We start from the raw sequence: 20,212 nt of genomic DNA on the forward strand, positions 1-20,212 counted from the left end.
TGTGAGATAGGACCTTTAACCTTATAAGAGATTATGGCCATATGAAATATATTAGTAGTCATAGTAACAAATACCTTAAACATTGAGAGAAGGACCTTATAACTTAGTGAGAGCGACCTTTAACCGACATAAACCATGTGAGCCATAACATGGAATCCCAATGTTTACCCATACATTAGAGAAAAGGGGGAGACTACTTGCCAAGATAGACTTCTATATGCCTAAGTGGATCCACTAAGCTACATGAAGAATCGATCCTCAACTACGAGTGATCCTCTAAGGAATCAAGTCTCTTCTACGGGTGATCCATTAACCTATGAGGGCACATAGTTATGGGATAATAAGATCTTTCTACAGATCTCTTGTCTTTCTACGGGAGAGAATGCCTATCCCAAGGTCCACTCGATGCTAGGTAAACTCTTAATGGAATAGACAAACCATAAAATATAAACTCAATCATCGTGTAGGAAGGGCCATATCTACTACCCGTCCACTCTTCATAAGAACAAAATCATCTAATAGCTCCTTAACTTTGTCTCATGTGATGTGAGTGTATACCTTTCATCATTACATATCTTTATTCATAAAACATCTTTAGGGTCTTAACTCACCCTATCATTAACTTGCTTGAACATTATATAATCATCATTCACAAAACTTATTTGCAAAGAGAACCTTTAAACTCATTTGTAGACATTGTCAAATATTCATTTGGAGTCAAACTTCATTTTAGGTCATAAGAACTAGGTGGGTTCATTTCATAAAGATCTTCAAATACATTTAAAGAATACTTGTATGCATGAGAGTGATATAAATACATCAAATCAAACACCTTAAAAATAACCCACCATATGCACTTTAAAACTACCTTTCAAACCTTCATATAAGACCCTTGATAAACCATCCATTTGATGTAAATAAGAATCAACATAAGTCAATATAGGTAAATAAACTTCAAATATTCAAGAATCTATATATTTAGAATCGTAGTATGAAAACCCATAAACCCATAATCTATGCATTTAGAACCATCATATAAAAGCCCATAGGATTTCATCATTTAAAATTAAAATACTAAGTTGAGAAAACATCTGGGCTCCATGGGTGGAAGAATCCATGGATGAAAACCCACATACCTTAGAGTAAGATTTGAAGAAATCTTGATGTTTGATCTTCAATAAAGAGCCTTGAATCTCTTGAATTTGAGAGGATTTTTTTTGTAGGAGGAGATTTAAGAGTATAAGAATGTTGTTAGGTTGAAAGATTTAGAAACATGATATTTTAATGAGTTTCGTCGGCCAAATTGGTGAGTTGGAGGTCTCCTCGCCGACCCCATTCGGTGAGTTGCCAAATGACGCTTTAGCTCACCCAATCCAACAGTTTTTGAAGGATTTCGAGTACTATTCGTCAAACTAGGTCGTGGTTCTCTGAACTATTCGATGGGTCACCAAATTGGCTGGTGAGCTCGCAGAATTGTCTTGTCTGAATATTCTTCGGTAAAATGACCATAACTTTCTAGTCCGAGCTCCAAATGAGGTGACTTGGTAGAGTTGGAAAGAAGACTCAAGGAACTTTAATTTGATAGGTCAAGGGACCTAATTCGTTATATTCTATGAGATATCATCATTTGAAGTTGACCTCTTATACAGACTGATTTGAAAACTTAGCCAATAGAAATTCTTTGGACTTGTCTTGGTGTTAGAGGTTCCTTATGACCCTACACCATATCTAAAACGATTTACATATCCTAACTCATATATATAATTAGAAATCATTGATTTTGAGATGAAAAAAGGGTCTTTTGAAGCCATTTTCCCCTACTTTACCCTAGTATGACATATTCCAACCTTTAAACCATGCAGGATCTTACACATAGCCAACTCCTCCCTCTCAACCAGGCTAACCTCCATGATCTCCACTATCTTGTGAGTGCTATCAACAAATTCTTGTGGATCCTCTTCCACCTTAGAACCCTAAAATTTCGGAAGATTCATCCTTATGAAATTATGAACTTTTGTCCTTTCCGTACCCACATTTAGGTTCCCAAGAGCAACCACTTCATGATTATCTTAAGCTATAACGACTTGAGCAAGTACTTGAAAGGCTACTCAGAACTTGGCATTGGAGACTTAGTCATTCAATGGAATATTCGGAGCTTGTTGCTCCTCTTCAACCACGTTAATTCTAGTAGGGTACCTTCGTGGATGCATTTTCTGAAAATCACAAGGAACAAACGTTAGAGGGAAAGACTTAGTGACCACTCTAACGCACGACATGAATCATGAAAGAAGTGATATCTTTCTAAGACGTTTCATAGACTCTTATTCATGGGTGTGGAGTGCTTCACACTAATGAATAAGACTCTACTTAATGCGACATATTAGACTCCCTAGGACTCTTTTAAACCTTGAGATCTAATACTAAATTTGTCACGATCTAAACTAGGTCCAAGCCGTGACACAACGATCGAGGTTATGAAAGATTCCAACCAAGCCATCTTAGCATACATTGCATTCATAAGGTAAAGAAACATAGAAAATAAGCAAAAGTAATGGCTCAAAGGAATGGGTCTAAGGGATAGAAAACTCAATTAATGTCCAAATGGACTACAGAAAAATACCATCTAAACATGCCTCTATGTTAGTCTTTGAAAGGGGCTTAGGACAAGCTCCTAGCTCACTCGAACATAAGAAGAAAGTCAATAAAACAATGTGAAGAGAAAGTCATATACTCGATGATATGAGGACTCACCAACTTCTTTGAGAATCTTAGCACTCTAGCCAAGAAACGGAGGATCGACGTCTGCCCCTATATTATGAGACAATGTAGGAAAAATATGCGTTAGTACATAGAAATGTGAGATATGCATGAACAAGTGAAGAAATGTGAGCAATATGACATAAGATGCTTGACCAAAATAATGAACATGTGCAAAGATTTAAAGCCTTTGAAGACGTGTAAGAACTCATGGTCAATGCATATCACAAAACTTCATCGTAAAACTCATAGCTTAACCTTCAACTTTTGTGGGATAAAAACTTTAACTGACATCTTAAGATCATGCGAGCTATAACATCGAATACCATGCAACCCTCATTGAGAAATGGGAGGCTACCTTTCCAGGGTATACTCCGTCATAGTACTCAACTCAACTCAACTATGTGATATATGGATCCACTATCTAGGCCATAAAATAAAATCCTACACGGGCAGCGTAGTTTGAAACTTTAAATTGCTATTAGGATTCCCTTTGGTAACTAACTACATTATCATACCGAACTCCACCTAGAAGTCCTCTCGGTACTTTGTCAATATTCCAAAGAAATTCATTAAAACATGATCATAATATAATAGGGGAAAGGTAGTAACTATCTATCAATCCATCTTTTCAAAATATATTAGGAATAACTCATTAACTTTAGTGATTCATAGGAATCCATAACTTCGGTGAGAATTGTCCTTATCACCATCATTAAACATGATTGTGTGAGAATTGTAATTATCATACCATAATAACATTTTTTGATCATAATTGATCATTATCATAGCTTCATCATTAAATCATAATCTCAACTTTAAATCATAAAACTTTCCTTAAAAATCATTAAACTCATAATCAACTCATGAACATCATCTTTAACTTTATCATAACTTGGAAATAGCTTTATGCATGGACATTCATAACTCAACTTAAAATTATACAATTCATATAGAAACATGCTTAGAATAATCATTGATAATAATTCAAAACAAAATTAAAATAACCCAATGCAATTCATCAAAACTAGGGTTCATAAACGATTGAAAATTGAAGGATACTTTGAGAAAACATTGCGGCTCTATGGGTGAAAAGAACCCATGGATAAATCCCCACATACCTTGAGTCTTGGTGCAGGTCATTGAGTATTCTTGAAAAATCAAGCCTCGGGAGTTTCTGCACGAGACAAGTTTAAGACTCATCATCAGGATCACGAGTCGTCAACAATACTTGTCCTGTTGGTCTGAGAAGACCTAAATTTAGAGTCTCTGATCTTCACCTATGAGTCGTGTCTATGACTCATTTAAAGGACTATGATTTTTAAACATGACTCATATTGCAGAGTTATGAAATCCTGTAAATGAAGGTCTCTGAACTTTTTAAACGACTCTCTTTGATGAATTATAGACATTCCTATGACTCATCCTATTGAGTCGTAGGGTGTCATATGAGGTTTGTCCTGGGTAAACTCTTGAGACTCACTCTACGGCTCACTCTTACGAGTCTTAGAGTGACTCATAAACATGAGGTCAGTCTACATTTTGGGAAATTTCTTCATGGTTCTAGCTTTCCAACTTCTGGGATCTAAATAGAAAATTATCCAAGATACCCTTAAAACTGGAAATTTTCAAAAACATTTGACCTTTCAGGGAGCACATGCGTGATGTTGAGGCAGTATTTCATATGTCATTTTTTTCATGAAGTTTAATTTTCCCATATTTGAGATTTACTTGAGTTTTGGCAAGTTTGCTCTATCAAAATAGAGGCGTGACACGCCTAGGTCGCGGACTTCACTGTTTTAGGGCATTTGTTGAAAAATTCATCTTGCAAAATACAACTTTGAAAAATCCTCTCCAACCTTCAAAACACCTGGGACCTTTACCTTTACCTCAATAGTCTATAATAAAATAATGAGCATAGGTTTGCTAATACACTTCTTGAACATGGAGACTTGAAACAAAGGATGCACGGCTGCCAACTCCATAGGCAACTCTAGCTCATAAGCTACCTTCCTAATCCTACTCAGAACAAGGTAGGGTCCAACATACCGAGGACTAAATTTCATTTCTTACCAAAGTGCATTACTACCTTCATGGGAGAGACCTTCAACAACAGCCAATCATAAAAATCAAACTCTAAATCTCTTATTCTTACATTAGAGTAAGATTTCTACATACTTTTTCCATAGCTTAGTGGACTTAATCGAGCCCTATCAATATATCCTCACCCACCTCTAACCAATCAGTAGGGGACCTATGCCTCCTTCAATACAATGCCTCAAATGGAGCCATATGAATGCTGAAATGATAAATATTATTATAGGTAAACTTAATAAGAGGTAGGTGATCATCCCAACTACCTTTGAAGTCTATTGTGCATGCCCTCAATATATCCTCTAGAGTCTAAATAGTACACTCTACTTGGCCATCAATCTGCAAATGAAAAGTGGTATTGAGGTCCACACAGGTACCCAAAACTCTATAAAGGAATTCCAAAAATGCAAACGTAAACTGGAAAAGGGGAATCCATGAAGCTTGACTATCTCTCGAATGTAGAGTCTGGCATAGTCTTTGGCAAAATTTGAAGTTTTAACAAGCAAGAAATATGTCGACTTAGTCATCCTATCTATAATTACCCAAATGGAGTCATGCTGATGACAGGTATGGGGTAGAACTGCGATAAAGTTCATATTAATCATCTCCCATTTCCAAATAGGAATACTATTATCTTGAGCCTTACTACTAGGTCTCTGATGTTCAACTTTCACTTATTGACAGTTAGGACATTTTGTTACAAAGTTAGTAATGTCCTTCTTCATCCGGTTCCACCAAAATACTTCTCTCAAGTATTAGTACATCTTGGTGAAATCTGAATGAATGGAGTATCTCAAACTATAAGACTTTGTCAAAATCCTACCTTTTAGCCCATTAATGTCAGGAACACACAACCTATCTTGATACTGGAGGATTACATCCTCTCCCATCTAGAAGACCTCTACTTTTTGCTTGCTAACTATATCTTTAAACTGTAGTAATATGGGATCAATATCTTGTTGCTTCTTCACCCTAATCACTAATAAAGACTTACACCCATTCTGAACTGCCACATAACCCTCATTAGAATCTGCGAGATGAACTCCCAATCGTGCGAGCCTATGCACTTCCTTCATAAGTTCCTTCTTACCTTTATCTACATGTGTAACACTCCCTATAGACAACCTGCAAAGAGCATCTGCAATAATATTAGCCTTACCTAGATGGTATAGCACACTTATATCGTAAATCTTGAGGAGCTCAAGTCATCTTCTCTGTTGGAGATTTACCTCCTTTTGAGTGAAAACATATTGCATATTCTCATGATCTATGAAAATATTGACATGTACCTCATAGAGGTAGTGATACCAAATTTTCAAATAAAACACCACAATGGCTAAATCCAGGTCATAAGTCAGATAGTTCTTCTTATGGACTTTAAGTTGTCTAGAAGTATAAGCAATGAACTTGCCATTATACATCAAAATACAACCAAGAACAACTCTAATAGCATCACAGTAAACCAAAAAACCTTCTGGTAAAGTCAAAACTAGAGCCGAAGTTAACCGAGATTTTAAGTCCTGAAATCTCATCTCATAACTTTGAGACCACTAAAATTTGACCTTCTTATGTGTTAGCCTATTCAATGGGGAAAAAGTAGATAAGAATCCTTCAATAAACCTTCTATAATAATCATCTAGACCCAAAAATCTGCTAATGTCAGTCAGAGCGGTCGGCCTAGGCCACTTCTTTACTACCTGAATCTTTTGATCATCAACTCGGATACCCTCACTAGAAATGATACAGCCCATTTTGATAATACTCAATTACACCTCTCAAAAGAGAAATAGACAATTGTTAGCAGTATATTTTACCCAACTAAGAGTCGGGGTCGAACCCATAGAGAATAGGTCAAAACAAGTTATATTAGCTAACACTATTCAGTTGTAGTTGTTACTTCCCAAAAATAAACTTACATAATGTAAAGATGGGGGTTTTGGTTTTAGTTTAGAAAAAACAAAAAATTTCAAAGACAAGTAAACAAGATTAAGGTTGTAAACAATAGGAAGACTCGACTAGGATTGTGTTCCCCATGACTTGTTAGTTAATAGGTTAATCGTATTCATGATATCGTTCATTGTATTTCATGCAAAATATAGCGAGTTAGGTAATATTTAATTCACTTTCCGGTCCTTCTTAGTCATATTTCATTTATCTCCTCCCGGTCTCAGAATGTATACTTTACTAACCCTCAGTCTGTATCCCAGAATACTATCTCCTCTCAGTCTCAAGTACCTTAGATGAAGTTTATCCCTTCTTTTGAAGCCAAACTCTTTGAATTTCTATTCCTAATCACTACCTCCCTCTTGAGAAATCAATTAATATGGACAATTTCTTAATGCGTGCACTCACTAAGAAAGATTTTTTAATGAAGAAATCACAATGCATGCAAAAACAAATCACTAATATCAATCCTACTTTTGCCTATTTTAGTTAAGTCATCATGGTTCCTATAACCCTAGTTGTGGGTTTAGCTAATAATTGTAAGTAAAAGGGCAAGGATTTGTGAAGAATTCATGAATTAATACATACACAGATGAAGAATTCAATAATCACACAAATCATAAATAAAGAATGAAAACCGGAATGACATATAGATAATCAATCTCCAAAATCAACTAAGTATAACTTCCCAATTTTCACAAAGTACTCAAAAACTAGTAAAAATGCTGAACCCTAAAAATAAAATAAATTCGGGTATTTATAGAAACACAAAACTAAATCCTAAACCAACTAGGAAAACTGAAGTTAGCACTTTTCATGCCCACTCACCATGGACCGTACTGCACTTCACAGTCCGTGGTCCTCTTCTGTGGTGTTTAACATGTCTCTTTCTTTGTAGCCTTAAACTCTCCACGGCCAAACATCAACGTTCATGGTGACGACTACGATCTGTATTGGACTCTGTAGTGATAGCCTTTGATAATTTTCCACTTTCCTTCATCAAACTCTACGAGTAATTACCATGGTCTATATTGGGCTCCACAAACCATAATGAGTTCCATAGAGTTACACTTGGCAAAATTTATCCGATCAGCACCTTCACAAGATCGGTAGTACAATACCCACCATGGCCCGTGTAATGCACTACAGTCCCTGGTGGGTTCCATAGGGTTGTACTTAGCACCTCCAACCAACTTTCTTCTCTCATCATCTCCATGACCATCACCACAGCCCATGTAAGGTACTACGGTCGGTTATGAGGCTCGTACTCCTCAATACTCAGAAAAACAGTGCTCAGAACCACAAAATCATCCAAACTTGTGCACGATTTAGTTTTCCTGCAAAACAAAAAAACCACATCATATCTACAGAAACATGCTTCCAACGCACACTAATTCACCATTTTGAGCATCAAAAATATCATAAATATGTGACATATCAACACCCTCAACTTAGAACCATTATTTATCCTTAAGCAATGGCACTAAACAAAACAACACGCCACGCAATTAGGAAAGAATGTAGTTTAGATATATAGCAGCCCATCTCATTAACCATGACTCATTTCCAACTAAGCAATACATTGTGTAACGTTCCTGAAAATGCACAAGTGCCTTAAGAAATGCCTTGGGAATATGCCGCTTATGTAATGAGTTATCCTTAACCTTTTTGAAAAATTAGAGTTTGGTATATCGATCAGGGGGTCAAAATCTTCGAGAAAAAAGTCTCGGTGAATTTTTAAGACCCATATCTCAGAAGATAGATTTTTGAAGAAACTACACGAAATAGAAAGGTCCGTGACAGGTCCGCATCGCGGACCTGGCAAGGATTTTCTGGCTGAGTTGGATTTTTAATAAGGGCATTTTAGACTTTTCTCTAATTTTTAGCTAATGAACCTAGACGTTTTTAGGACCTAATGAAACTCTATAAACTGACCTAAACCTTTAATTCTATTCATTCTCCTATAATTCACCTACTCAAATATTTCTCTCTCTACAAAAGACTCTGAAGGACTCCATTGAAGACTTCAAGTAAATTCAGTCAAGCTCCCCATCAAAACTCTCAAGTTCTTCCAAATTATTTGGCCTTTTAATTTAAGGTATGTGGGTATTGATTCATGGATTCTTTCATCCATGAAGCCCAATCAATTTTCAAGGTTTTCTATCAAATTAAAGTATGGTATTTTATGAGTTTTATGATTTCTATCCCTATTGCATGAATTATGATTCAAAATATGATCATGAGTCTATGTTGATATAAATTGATGGTTATTGCATTAAATTGAAGAGTTTTCCCTTGAACTCTCCTATTTTGATTTTTAGGGTTCATGATGTAAATTATGAGTATTTTGAATTATACTTCAATAGGATATTATCTATATGAATTATGTATGAGATGATATAAAGTTTATGATCAAGCATGTTTTCAAGTGAATTACATGATTTTCAAAGTTAATTGATTATGCAATTGAGTTTTACTCTCAGTTCAAGGTATGAATTTCATGCAAGTTATGAAGTAAGGTGACTTAAGGCCCTATGTGGTGACATAAGGCCTAAAAGATGACTTAGGACCCTATGTGGTGACCTAAGGCCTAACGATATGAATTATCAAAATATGATTGTAATGATGAAAGGACAATTCTTACATTACAAGTATGTTATGAAAATGAGCTACTCTATTATTTCAAACCTATGATCATGACTATGATATATGTAATTATGATTTATATGCTATGCATGTATTCCGTGGAATTTGACTTAGCACCGAGTGGACATGAAGTGGGGGCCCTACCAAAAGCTTTAGTAGCATCCTTATTTCCCATAAATTATGTGCCACCATAGGTTGCCTTCATGGCTTAGCTATTGGATCTATATATAACGTATGTATGACCCATCTAGCGGGGTAGAGTCTACCTTGGCAAGTAGATTCCCCTTTTCTTCGTTGTATAGGGAGATAACGGGATTCCATGTTATAGCTCTTATGGTCTTATTATCGGTTATGGTTTCTATCCCACATATGTATGATCTCTTAAGTATGTTATGATTTTGAATATAAGATTTTAAATGCTTTGGCCAATATGATTTTCTCATGGCTTTACTTATTCCATCTTATCATGTATTTTACTTGAACTTTGTACTCTATGATTTACGTTGCCTGTCACGGCTTCATACTTAGTACATTCCAATGTACTAATGCATACTTTTTTCTACATTGTCTCATAATGTAGGGGTTAAGATTGAAGATCATACTCATCTATGTGGCTAGTTAAGCTTCCCTATTCAGCGGCATTGTGGGGAGTCCTCATTTATTGGGGACTAGTTGTTGAGTTAGTTACTATTTCCAAAGACTTTTGTTATGTTTCATATTGAGGGTGAGATAGGGATATATCTTATCCCCCGCCCATATTCATGAGTAGAGGCATATAGTTGAACAAATATTTCGAGTTTATGTTATCATGTGACATTCTTTATTTACTATTCATGGTTTAGACTCTCTTATGATGTTTCTACTTTTATTTTACCTTGTTTATGCTTATGATATATACAAGAGGCTTAGTTGGAGTCCTTCGGAGTTTCGATATCCGTGTTACAACTAGGCCCTAGGTCAGGTCGTGACATATTGACAGTCCAACTAACTCACAAGGATCTATCTACAACGTAATACTATTCATTGTCAACCAAACAAATTCAACTGACAGTGTACCAAGCAATATAGAAACTCAACAATATAATCATAGTGCCCTCACCATGAAGAAGTTTCTCTCATAGTGTATAGAGAATAAATGGAGACTAGAACAAAATTCTTGGACTCTCAAAAGAAATTCAAGCAATACAGAAGTAAAGACCATAGGCTTACCCTTATTTTCAATACTTCAACTTTTGAATAACCTTGTTGGGATCATAATAGGATTTTTTTGGCTTGCAACGTAGGCTCGGGCTTAGGGTAGGATATATTTAGGATAAAAGTGACTACTTTGCCCTTCCAAATGCTACTATGGCTAAGCTTTCTTGTTTTCAACCTGCCAAACTCTTGTTGTTCCCTTATTTCCTCATTCTTTTTTTTGGGTGTGGTTTTCTCTTTTGTTCACTCTTCTTTATTTTTCTTTTTCATTCGTATATATATTTTCTTTTTTGCATAGCATTTTATTTTTTATTTGTGGACACAACCCATGATATGTTTTCCCTCTCACTCCACCATTCCTTTTATGCCCTAACTTTTCTGCTTTTCTTTTGGTAACCACCCTCAACTTAGGCTTTTGGCCCGAGTTGAAGTATGCAATCACCTAAGAGGGACCAGGGCTAAGATAAAGGTTCATAAAACTGATTCTCCTTATAATAGCTACCCTCAACTTAGGCTTTTGGGCTGAGTTGGGATCCATAATGTCTTCAGAGGGACCAAGGCCAAAATTTGGATTCATTTACATCAAATGAAGGCAAAATTCGGTTATTCAAAGAAAAGGTACATTAAAGATCTAATTTTTGGTTCAAAGGATAAAATTCATTTGGTTGGTTCAATATAGGCTAAGTGACTCATTATCAATAACTGCCTATGATCATGTCCTAATAAGGTTATTCAATCATTTAAGTAAGACAAACCAGACAAGTTCTATCTTACAAGTGCATTGTTCAAACTAAGTAGTTAAGCTTACACGCACATGGCACATATGTTATTCTATTAAGCACTAATAAACCCAGTCATATACTAGCTAGTATTTTGTTATAACCCGTATTTTGCACATTAGGGCATTTCGGGATAACGGTAATAAGTCAAGGGCAAGTCTATGGTTGATCTTGTTGGATACAAAATTCTTATGACTAAATTGGAATTTCAACTTGGAAATATTAGAAAAAGTAAGGGGCAAAAATTAGAATTTCTCATGGAGGATGTTATATCCCGTATTTTATACGGTTGGATGTTTTAAGGTGGCCGTGGTAAAGTTAAGGGAATGAACATCTTCCAAAATTTATTTAATATACAAGTTGGATATGAATATTATTTTTGATCATTAATAGTGTGGAAATATTGGAAAAGGCAAAGGGCAAAAAGGAAAATTGGCAAAGTGGCCTATGTTAATATTGTGGAAGGCTAGGGGTAAAATGGGAATTTCACAAAGTCTTCAAGAAGACTCGTGTGGGACCCACATGCCACATGGAAGCCTATGATTGGAGAAAAGGGGTGTGTTGGACCAATGAAACCTTGACATGTGTCACCACTTAGATCTTGACATTTGTCGCCACTTATGGCTTGACATGTGTCACCACTTAGGGGATGACATGTGTCACCCCTAAAGTTGTATATATATATATGAGTCTTATGACTCATTAATTTCCATAATCATCTAGAGTGTTCAAGCAAGAAAACCGAAATGGCAAGAAAAAAAAAAAACAAAACAAGAGAAGAGGAGAGAAAGGAAGAGAAGAAATTAGAGAAACTAGAGAGAGAAAGCTACGAATTTGAGAGAAAAAGAGGTAAGTTCTTCGATTCCGTTTCATGAATTAATTATCTAGGGTATACCATGATGTTATGAAGGTATTTGTAACGAAATTTTATGGTTTGGAGCAGCCCAAAACGTTACCAAACAGTCCCTAAGTTTCAGCTGCACTAAAGGAAATTCCGAGGCAAGTTTTGGCGAGTTTTGGTGAATTTCGGGAAAGGTAATATTTTCTCTTTCGAACAGGACTTTATGATGATGTTATGAAGCATATTACATGTCTTAAAATATGCTGGAAGTGTAAAAACATGTATAAGGATGTTTGACGTTGGAAACAAACTAAATGGAAGTCGTAGTAGTTAAATCGAAGTCGCGTAGTGTGTTGTGTTGTGGTGCTGCTGTTTGGTGGAGGTTTAATTGCGTGTTGCAGGGCTGTAAGGTACTCAAAAATGGATGTGGTTGCTTCTGGTTGCATCCACACAACCCTCCGTTTGGTATGACTACATATTTTACGAAATAAAGATTAAAAACTCTATTTTGGTACCGTAGTTTGGAATGAGTTGTATAGAACTTGTATTGTGTAAAGTTGAAGTGATTTACTTGTATACATACTGCTGGCTGTTGTTTTTGGTATGGTTGTTGATATGGTGGCCGAGTTGAAAACTCGGGGATGTTCAAGTTACAGGGGAGATGCTGCCCGATTTTCGGTAGATTCGGAGCTAGTAATAAACTAGTCGAGAGACATAGATAAGGAAATGATTCCTATGGTTACTTGGGTGTAGAGTTGGAAATTGGAAAGTGAAAATTTATTAACCTTAGTATTAATTTCATGTTAAATAGGTTCAAGAGACGACGAGGCGAGCATAGTTAAGAGTAATCCGTAAGAGGTATGCAAAGCGAACCTTTCTTTCTTTTGGCATGTATTTGTTATAAGTATGTAAAGCATATTCTTTCGATTTTCATGTTTTGACATAAGTATGTAAAGCTAATATTTCTTTTGGTATGGTATTTATGAAACAAAAATATGACTTTTATATAATTTCAAAGAGGTTCCTATTCCTAGAGCCATTAGGATAGCCAATTCCTTGATTTCCAAAAGGTATTTTATTATGCTTCGATACGTCTATATGATTCCACAAGATTAATTTTGATATAATCCGGGGTAACTTTTGAAAGGTACTTGACAGGAGTCTCGTCTTGATTTTTAAATGATAGCTCATTCTGATTATTCCATTGAGTCTTAAATTTGATTTAAATTGCATATAGTTTCTCACTACTCCACTCGTGGATGCCTCAATGCTTCTTTCACTGAGCCTGGGCCAGGATATGTTTTCGTGCGTATTTCTCTGCATTATTCGCCGTGTCCCGACGTGAGGGGGCAGGTATGACATGTACCATGGGGTGGTAAATATTATGCCACGGAGTTATGCTATGCCATGTACATATATGTTTGTGATATGATATGATATGATATGATTTGATATGGCCATCTGATATGATATGATTTGTTACGGAGATATTCCCTACTCTGGTGTTATGCTGTGCCGTGGTGCCGATGATGGGAGGGCGACCACACTTTGTTCACCGAGTCCCATAATGGGGCCGGATATGGCATATGTTTTTCTATATACATTATCTGAGATTTTGATCAGCATTTGATATCTCCGGACATTTTGCTCAGTTTTGTACATTCTATCGCGGTAATGACTTTACTTATTACAATCCATTATATGTGGTTTGATAAACATTTGATATTTTTTGGATATTTTGCTCATTTTTGTACATTTTGCTCTGGTAATGACTTTACTGATTTCAGTCCATGCTTTACATACTCAGTACAGTTTCCGTATTGACCCCCTTTCTTCGGGGGCTGCGTTACATGCCCGCAAGTACAGATGATTGGTTTGCTGATCCACTCGCTTAGGACATCCATCATGTTGGTCGACAGTGCTCCTTTGTCCGGAGCCCTATTTTGGTATTGACACTTTCTGTTGTATATATATATATATATATATATACGTTGTTCAGGGTACGGCGGGGCCCTGTCCCGTCATATGACTAGGATATCATTCTGTAGAGGTCTGTAGACATGAGATGTGGGTTTTGTATATATGTTTTGGGTTTTGTGTGTTTCATTATGGCCTATCGGCCCTCGTGCGTTATATCTATTTTTGTGATCTATTTAGATATCCCTTCTGATCATTACCTATGTTTATTCGATTAATGTACTAAGTGGGGCTAAGGGTACGTATGGGTGCCCAACTTGGGCACCAATCACGGCCTATGGAGTTGGGTCGTAACATATTTGATCGACAAGTCAATATGTACCATGTTCTACACAGATTCTAACAACTCAATTTTTAGAAACTAGATCAATTACATAGTGTTTCACAAAATTTTTAGTTGGGAGTCATTTTATTTCCATTCAAATCCTTTCTTTCACAGGACATTGTATTAATCTACAGACTCTTGTATTTACACAATAACAATCCTAAACATGCTAATTCTACTAGATATACACCTGAGAGAAAAGAAATATGACAACAAAATCTCGAAGCGTCAGGGATTCCCCACCCCCTATTAAAAGAGTGTGCATTTTCCTCAACTGCATGTTAACAAACTCAATAATAAGTACAAAAGGGAGTGATCATACCTGCGACACCTTAGGCATCAGTCGATGGTGGTGTAGGCTCTCCTGAAGGGTCATCACCTGGAGCAAGAGTAAGTGCTCTAGGAGGCACTTCACTCACAATATTAGTTAGAATGCCAGAAAGTGCAGTACCTTTGGATGATGCTCCAGCCTTAGTAGCCTTAATTTGCTGCTTTTTGAGCTCTTGTTTCTCCTGAAATTCTCTCCTGGAAGTTCACCGAGCCCTTTTTTCCACTTTTCTCTATGCTCACATGGCCTTTTCTACATCATCTTGGGAATCATCGTCCTATCGCCTCTTTTTTCCCTTACCCTTTTTATTAGGCTCGGGTGTCGAAATGGAGATCCAAACTCCTTCTAGCTGTATAGGTGCGAGCGATGCCAACAACAACTATAGCAAAGTATCTGTAGCGCTCGCCGAAATAGTAGAGGATGACTTTACTTCTAATTTATCCACCACTTCTTTTAAGGTAGCCAACTCTTTCTTGTAGGACTTGGTCTCTACATCACCTAGATGACCACTCTGACTAGCGATGTGCGCCTCAAGGCCATCAATACAGCTCTGTATCAGTGTCACCTCCTGCCTGAGCTAGGTACGAATTTGAGTTGCCTCTTCCTGTATCTGTGTTTGGAATACCCTAGGTAATCTCTTAATCACCTGATTAACAATGCCCGTGTCTACCTCTAGTCCTGCAATACGCTCAAGGACTGTATAAGGGATAGTTATCATCATACTTGAAACTATGGGTGTAGACGTGGTAGGCTTGGTATCACTCTTGGTCTTGTCGATGGGCTCCTCTATTGGAGGGCATGAAGGTTTACCTTCTAAAGTAAGAGTAGGAGGGGGTGAGCCTGTAGGCATAGTGACTGGACCAATAGATAGGCCCAGCTTGGATTTGTACAGTGGTTGTTCAAATCTTTTATGAATGCCACATTTGTGGACTTAGATGCTGGGATGCGCTTGTCAAAGTGACAATTTACCACTATTTCCATGACTTTGCATAACGCAGTGATCAAACAAGGGAATGGGATTCCAGCCCATTCATGAAATGCTTGGTCCCGAATTTCAGCCACAATTAGCCTCTCGCTGTATAGTCCAAATCGAACCATAATGCAAGACATTAAAGATGCCTGCGTGGGATGAAGGGTGTTGTCGTTGGCAGTTGGTCAGAGATAGGCAAGGACAATGGCCCACCAAAAACTTAGCTGGAAATGTAAGGGATACCTTATAATCTGTTGCCTCGCATCTGCGACCCATATCGCATTTACTCTATTAATGACAATATGCTTTCCGATCCATTCCATAATCATTTGGCGCACTGCAGGATTACCCATCTTCACTTCATCACTAACCTTATGGCGGCGGTGCTCATAAAGTCTTCTTCAAAAATCAGTATGGAATTCTGGGCCATATAGGAATTTATTGATTGTAGTCTCCGAGATATCCAATATCATGCTTCGAACTATGACTTCATTCAATGGTGGTTGCTTTAAAGTTAATGCCCTCCTTTTTTTTAGAGATTCATCCACCCAAAATTATGCTTGTAGAAGAGGTTTTTAAGATCGGGTAGGGTGGAGAGGTTGTCAGGGATCACTCGAACCTCTAACACAATAGCTCATTTACACAAGCCCTTAGACCCTTTGGTTAGGCTGTTTAGAAAGATATCATGTTGGCCCGGAACTAACTATCTGTTTCTCAGAAAAGTGATGATATTTTGGCATGTGACTGGGTCACTTTCCTTTGCAATAGAAAACTTCTCTATAAAGTCCAGCCCGTCATCGCCAACACCAGCAACACTCTCCGCACCAGCATCACTACCCGCCTCTCTGGATTGTGCATCGTCCCTACTTTCCTCACGGTCCGTAATGCCTTCCGTGATACTATACTTGGAAATTTTTTGTAGGTAGGAAAATAGGCCTCCACTATGTATCGTGAAGTGCAATATGGTGTGTGGTGAAGGTTATCATCCCCAACCTCTCAGTTTCTCTATTAACTACCAAATTTTGCAACCTTTGAAACCACTTCAGCCCATTTAGACATACAAAACACAAGTACACTTACATTGGCAAACTAATATCATTATGCACTTGAATCCTATATCACATAATCACAAAATTCAAATTCAACTACCACAATGAATTGTACCATCGCAGAGAAAAACAAAAATTTGAAACTATCCCAATCAATTAATTCACAATGTGCCTCATAGTCATAACAAAATCATTGCAACAATACAAGAAAGGGAAAAGAATACTTCGTTGATTTTTCTTTCCAAGTTGACTAAACCGTCCCGAAGTAGTACGGCACACAATCTACACACACAAAATAGTATATGCAATTTGAAATCATGGGATTTGGATGGTTTGTTTTATGAAGGAATTTGGAAGATAGTGGTCGTGGTGTTTCTACGTAGTAGGAAAGAGTGGGAAATGCCTGAATTTTATGGCGGAACATGGGTAATATTCAAAAGCCCAAATTAATTTGGACTCAGGTCAAAATTGGGTCGACTAATATTAATTCAACCAACTGGGCTTCACGATCCATGGTGGGTACTCATGAAGGGGACACAGATCGTATTCCTCTATCTGACATAAGAGTTAAACAAAATAAAATGATCTTACCTGGTTTGCACGGAGGGCAAGATGGTCTATGAAGTGCGTCATGGGTCGTAGTTCCTACAGTATTGATGGACTTGCAAAAAAATGAGGGGCTTTACCTGGGATTCACGAAAGGCAAAGCATTCTGTGAAGTTCAATGTAGACCATAATACCTCCCTTAATCCTGAAGGTCCTGGAGACTGTGCTCATCATTCCACTCCACCACGAGGTGTGGTGCCTTATACGGTCCATATAAGTGCCTGTAGTGGGGAATTTATTCCAATTTGTTTTATGTTTTTCTTCTCCTCTAAGACCCTGCATTAATTGAACACACCATGATACTTTAAAACATTAAATAACACAATTTAACCTATCTAATGCTAATACAATCCTTGGGTTACCTCCCAAGCAGCACTTGATTTAACATCGGAGCACGATGTAGGTCCCTTGACTACTCAGACTTCGTCAAGTTAGAATTCTTCAACCACTTTAACTTCGTCAGGAGATCTCAAGTACCGCTTCACTCGCTGTCCATTCACTTTGAACCTATGACCATATTGAGCTTCAAGTTCCACTACTCCATGAGAAAATACTTGTGTGATGGTGAAAGGTCTAGACCACTTTGACCTCAGCTTGCTTAGAAACAACTTTAGCCTTGAATTGAACAGTAACATTTTATCCCCATTGTTGAATTGGCACTGCTTAATCTGCCTATCATGGTATAGTTTCATCCTTTCTTTGTAAAGAGCATTACTCTCATACGTATGCAAACGAAACTCACTTATTTCATTGATTTGATCCAGCCTCATATGCACAGCTTTACTCCAATTTAAGTTCAATTTTTTTAAGGCCCACAATTCCTTATGTTCCAGATCCACAGGCAAATGACAAGCCTTTCCAAACACTAATTGATATGGGGACATACCAATGGTTGTTTTGAAAGCTTCCCGATATGCCCATAAAGCATCATCAAGCTTCCTTGCCTAATTAGTTCTATTGGCATTTATAGATTTTGGTAGATTCTCCTTGATTTCTTAGTTTGACACATCAACCTACCCACTAGACTGGGGATGATATGGGGTAGCTATCTTTTGTTGATGCACACCGTATTTTTCCAGTAGAGTCCGAACGATCTTATTATAGAAATGGGAGCCCTCCATCACTGGTGATAGTTCTAGGAGTCCCAAACCTAGAAAAGATGTTTCTTTGCATAAAACCAGCAATACTCTTGCTCTCATTATCTAGTAAGGAGACAACTTCCACCCATTTGGAGACATAATCAACTGCTACAAAAATGTACTTCATCCCATATGAACTCACGGATAGCCCCATGAAATCGATGCCCTATAAATCAAACAACTCCACCTTGAGGATTGGTGTCAAAGGTAGCTCTTGACGCCTAGATATATTCCCCTATCTTTGACATTGGTCACAGTTCTTTACCAAGTCATGTGCATCTTTATATATAGTAGGCTAATAATATCCATATTGCAGTATCTTTTGCGCTGTCCGGCTCCCACTGTGGTATCCACCTACCTATGATGAGTGGTAGGCCTCCAAAATTCTCAACATCTATGCTTTTGGGATATACCTCCTAATAACATTGCCTGCACACATCCTTAATAGGTATGGCTTATCCCAAAAGTAGTTGTGAATATCATGCAAAAACTTTCTTCGTTGGTGGAAAGTATGTTCTTCAGGCATAAGATCACTAACAAGATAGTTAGCATAATCATCAAACCAAGGAATGATATCAAGAGTGGTAGCTAAAACCTATTCATCTGGGAAGGAACCATCAATATCAAGTGCATCCTTACAACTATTTTCATCTTCCCCCCTAGACAAGTGGTCAGCTACCTGATTTTCACTTCCTTTACGGTCTTTTACCTAAAAATCAAATTCGTAGAGAAATAAGACCCATCTGATCAACCTTGGAGTAGCATCCTTCTTGGTCAAAAAATATCACAAGGCTGTATGGTCAGTGTGTACAATCACTTTAGTACCCAAAGGATACGCTCTAATTTTTTCAAATACGTACACTACTGCTAATAGTGCCTTTTAGTGAAATGTAATTCTTCTAGGATGCATTTAATGCTTTGCTAGCATAGTATATGGGAAGAAAAATCTTGTTGTGCTTCTTCCCTAGCACAACCCCTGGAGTGACACCACTTGCATCACACATGATCTCAAATAAGGCAGACTAATCAGGAGCAATAATCAGTGGGGCTGAGATTAATTTCTCCTTCAAGAATTCAAATGCTTTCATGAATGCCTCATTAAAGGAAAACTTTATCTCCTTCTGCAATAACTTGTACAAAGGGTGTGCAGTTTTAGAGAAATCCTTGATAAAATGCCTATAAAAACCTGCATGGCCCAGGAAGCTGCGGACACCCTTTACAGAGATGAGAGGAGGCGATTTCTCAATCTCTATCTTAGACTTATCAACCTCCAACCCTTTGTCAGAATTCATGTGACCTAGCATAATACCTTCTTTAACTATGAAGTGGCATTTTTTCGAGTTCAAAACTAGATTAGCCTCTTCATATCTTTGTAATGCCCTGCTAAGATTTAAAAATATTCATTAAAAGTATAACCTACCATTGAAAAATCATCCATAAATACCTCAATAGTCTCCTCCACCATGTCAGAGAATATAGATGTCATGCACCGTTGGAATGTGGCAGGAGCATTACATAGTCCAAAGGCATGAGCTTGAACGCAAAGTGCCATAAGTACATGTA

Source organism: Solanum dulcamara, chromosome 9 (genome assembly GCF_947179165.1).
Source record: "Solanum dulcamara chromosome 9, daSolDulc1.2, whole genome shotgun sequence".
Lineage (NCBI taxonomy): Eukaryota > Viridiplantae > Streptophyta > Magnoliopsida > Solanales > Solanaceae > Solanum > Solanum dulcamara.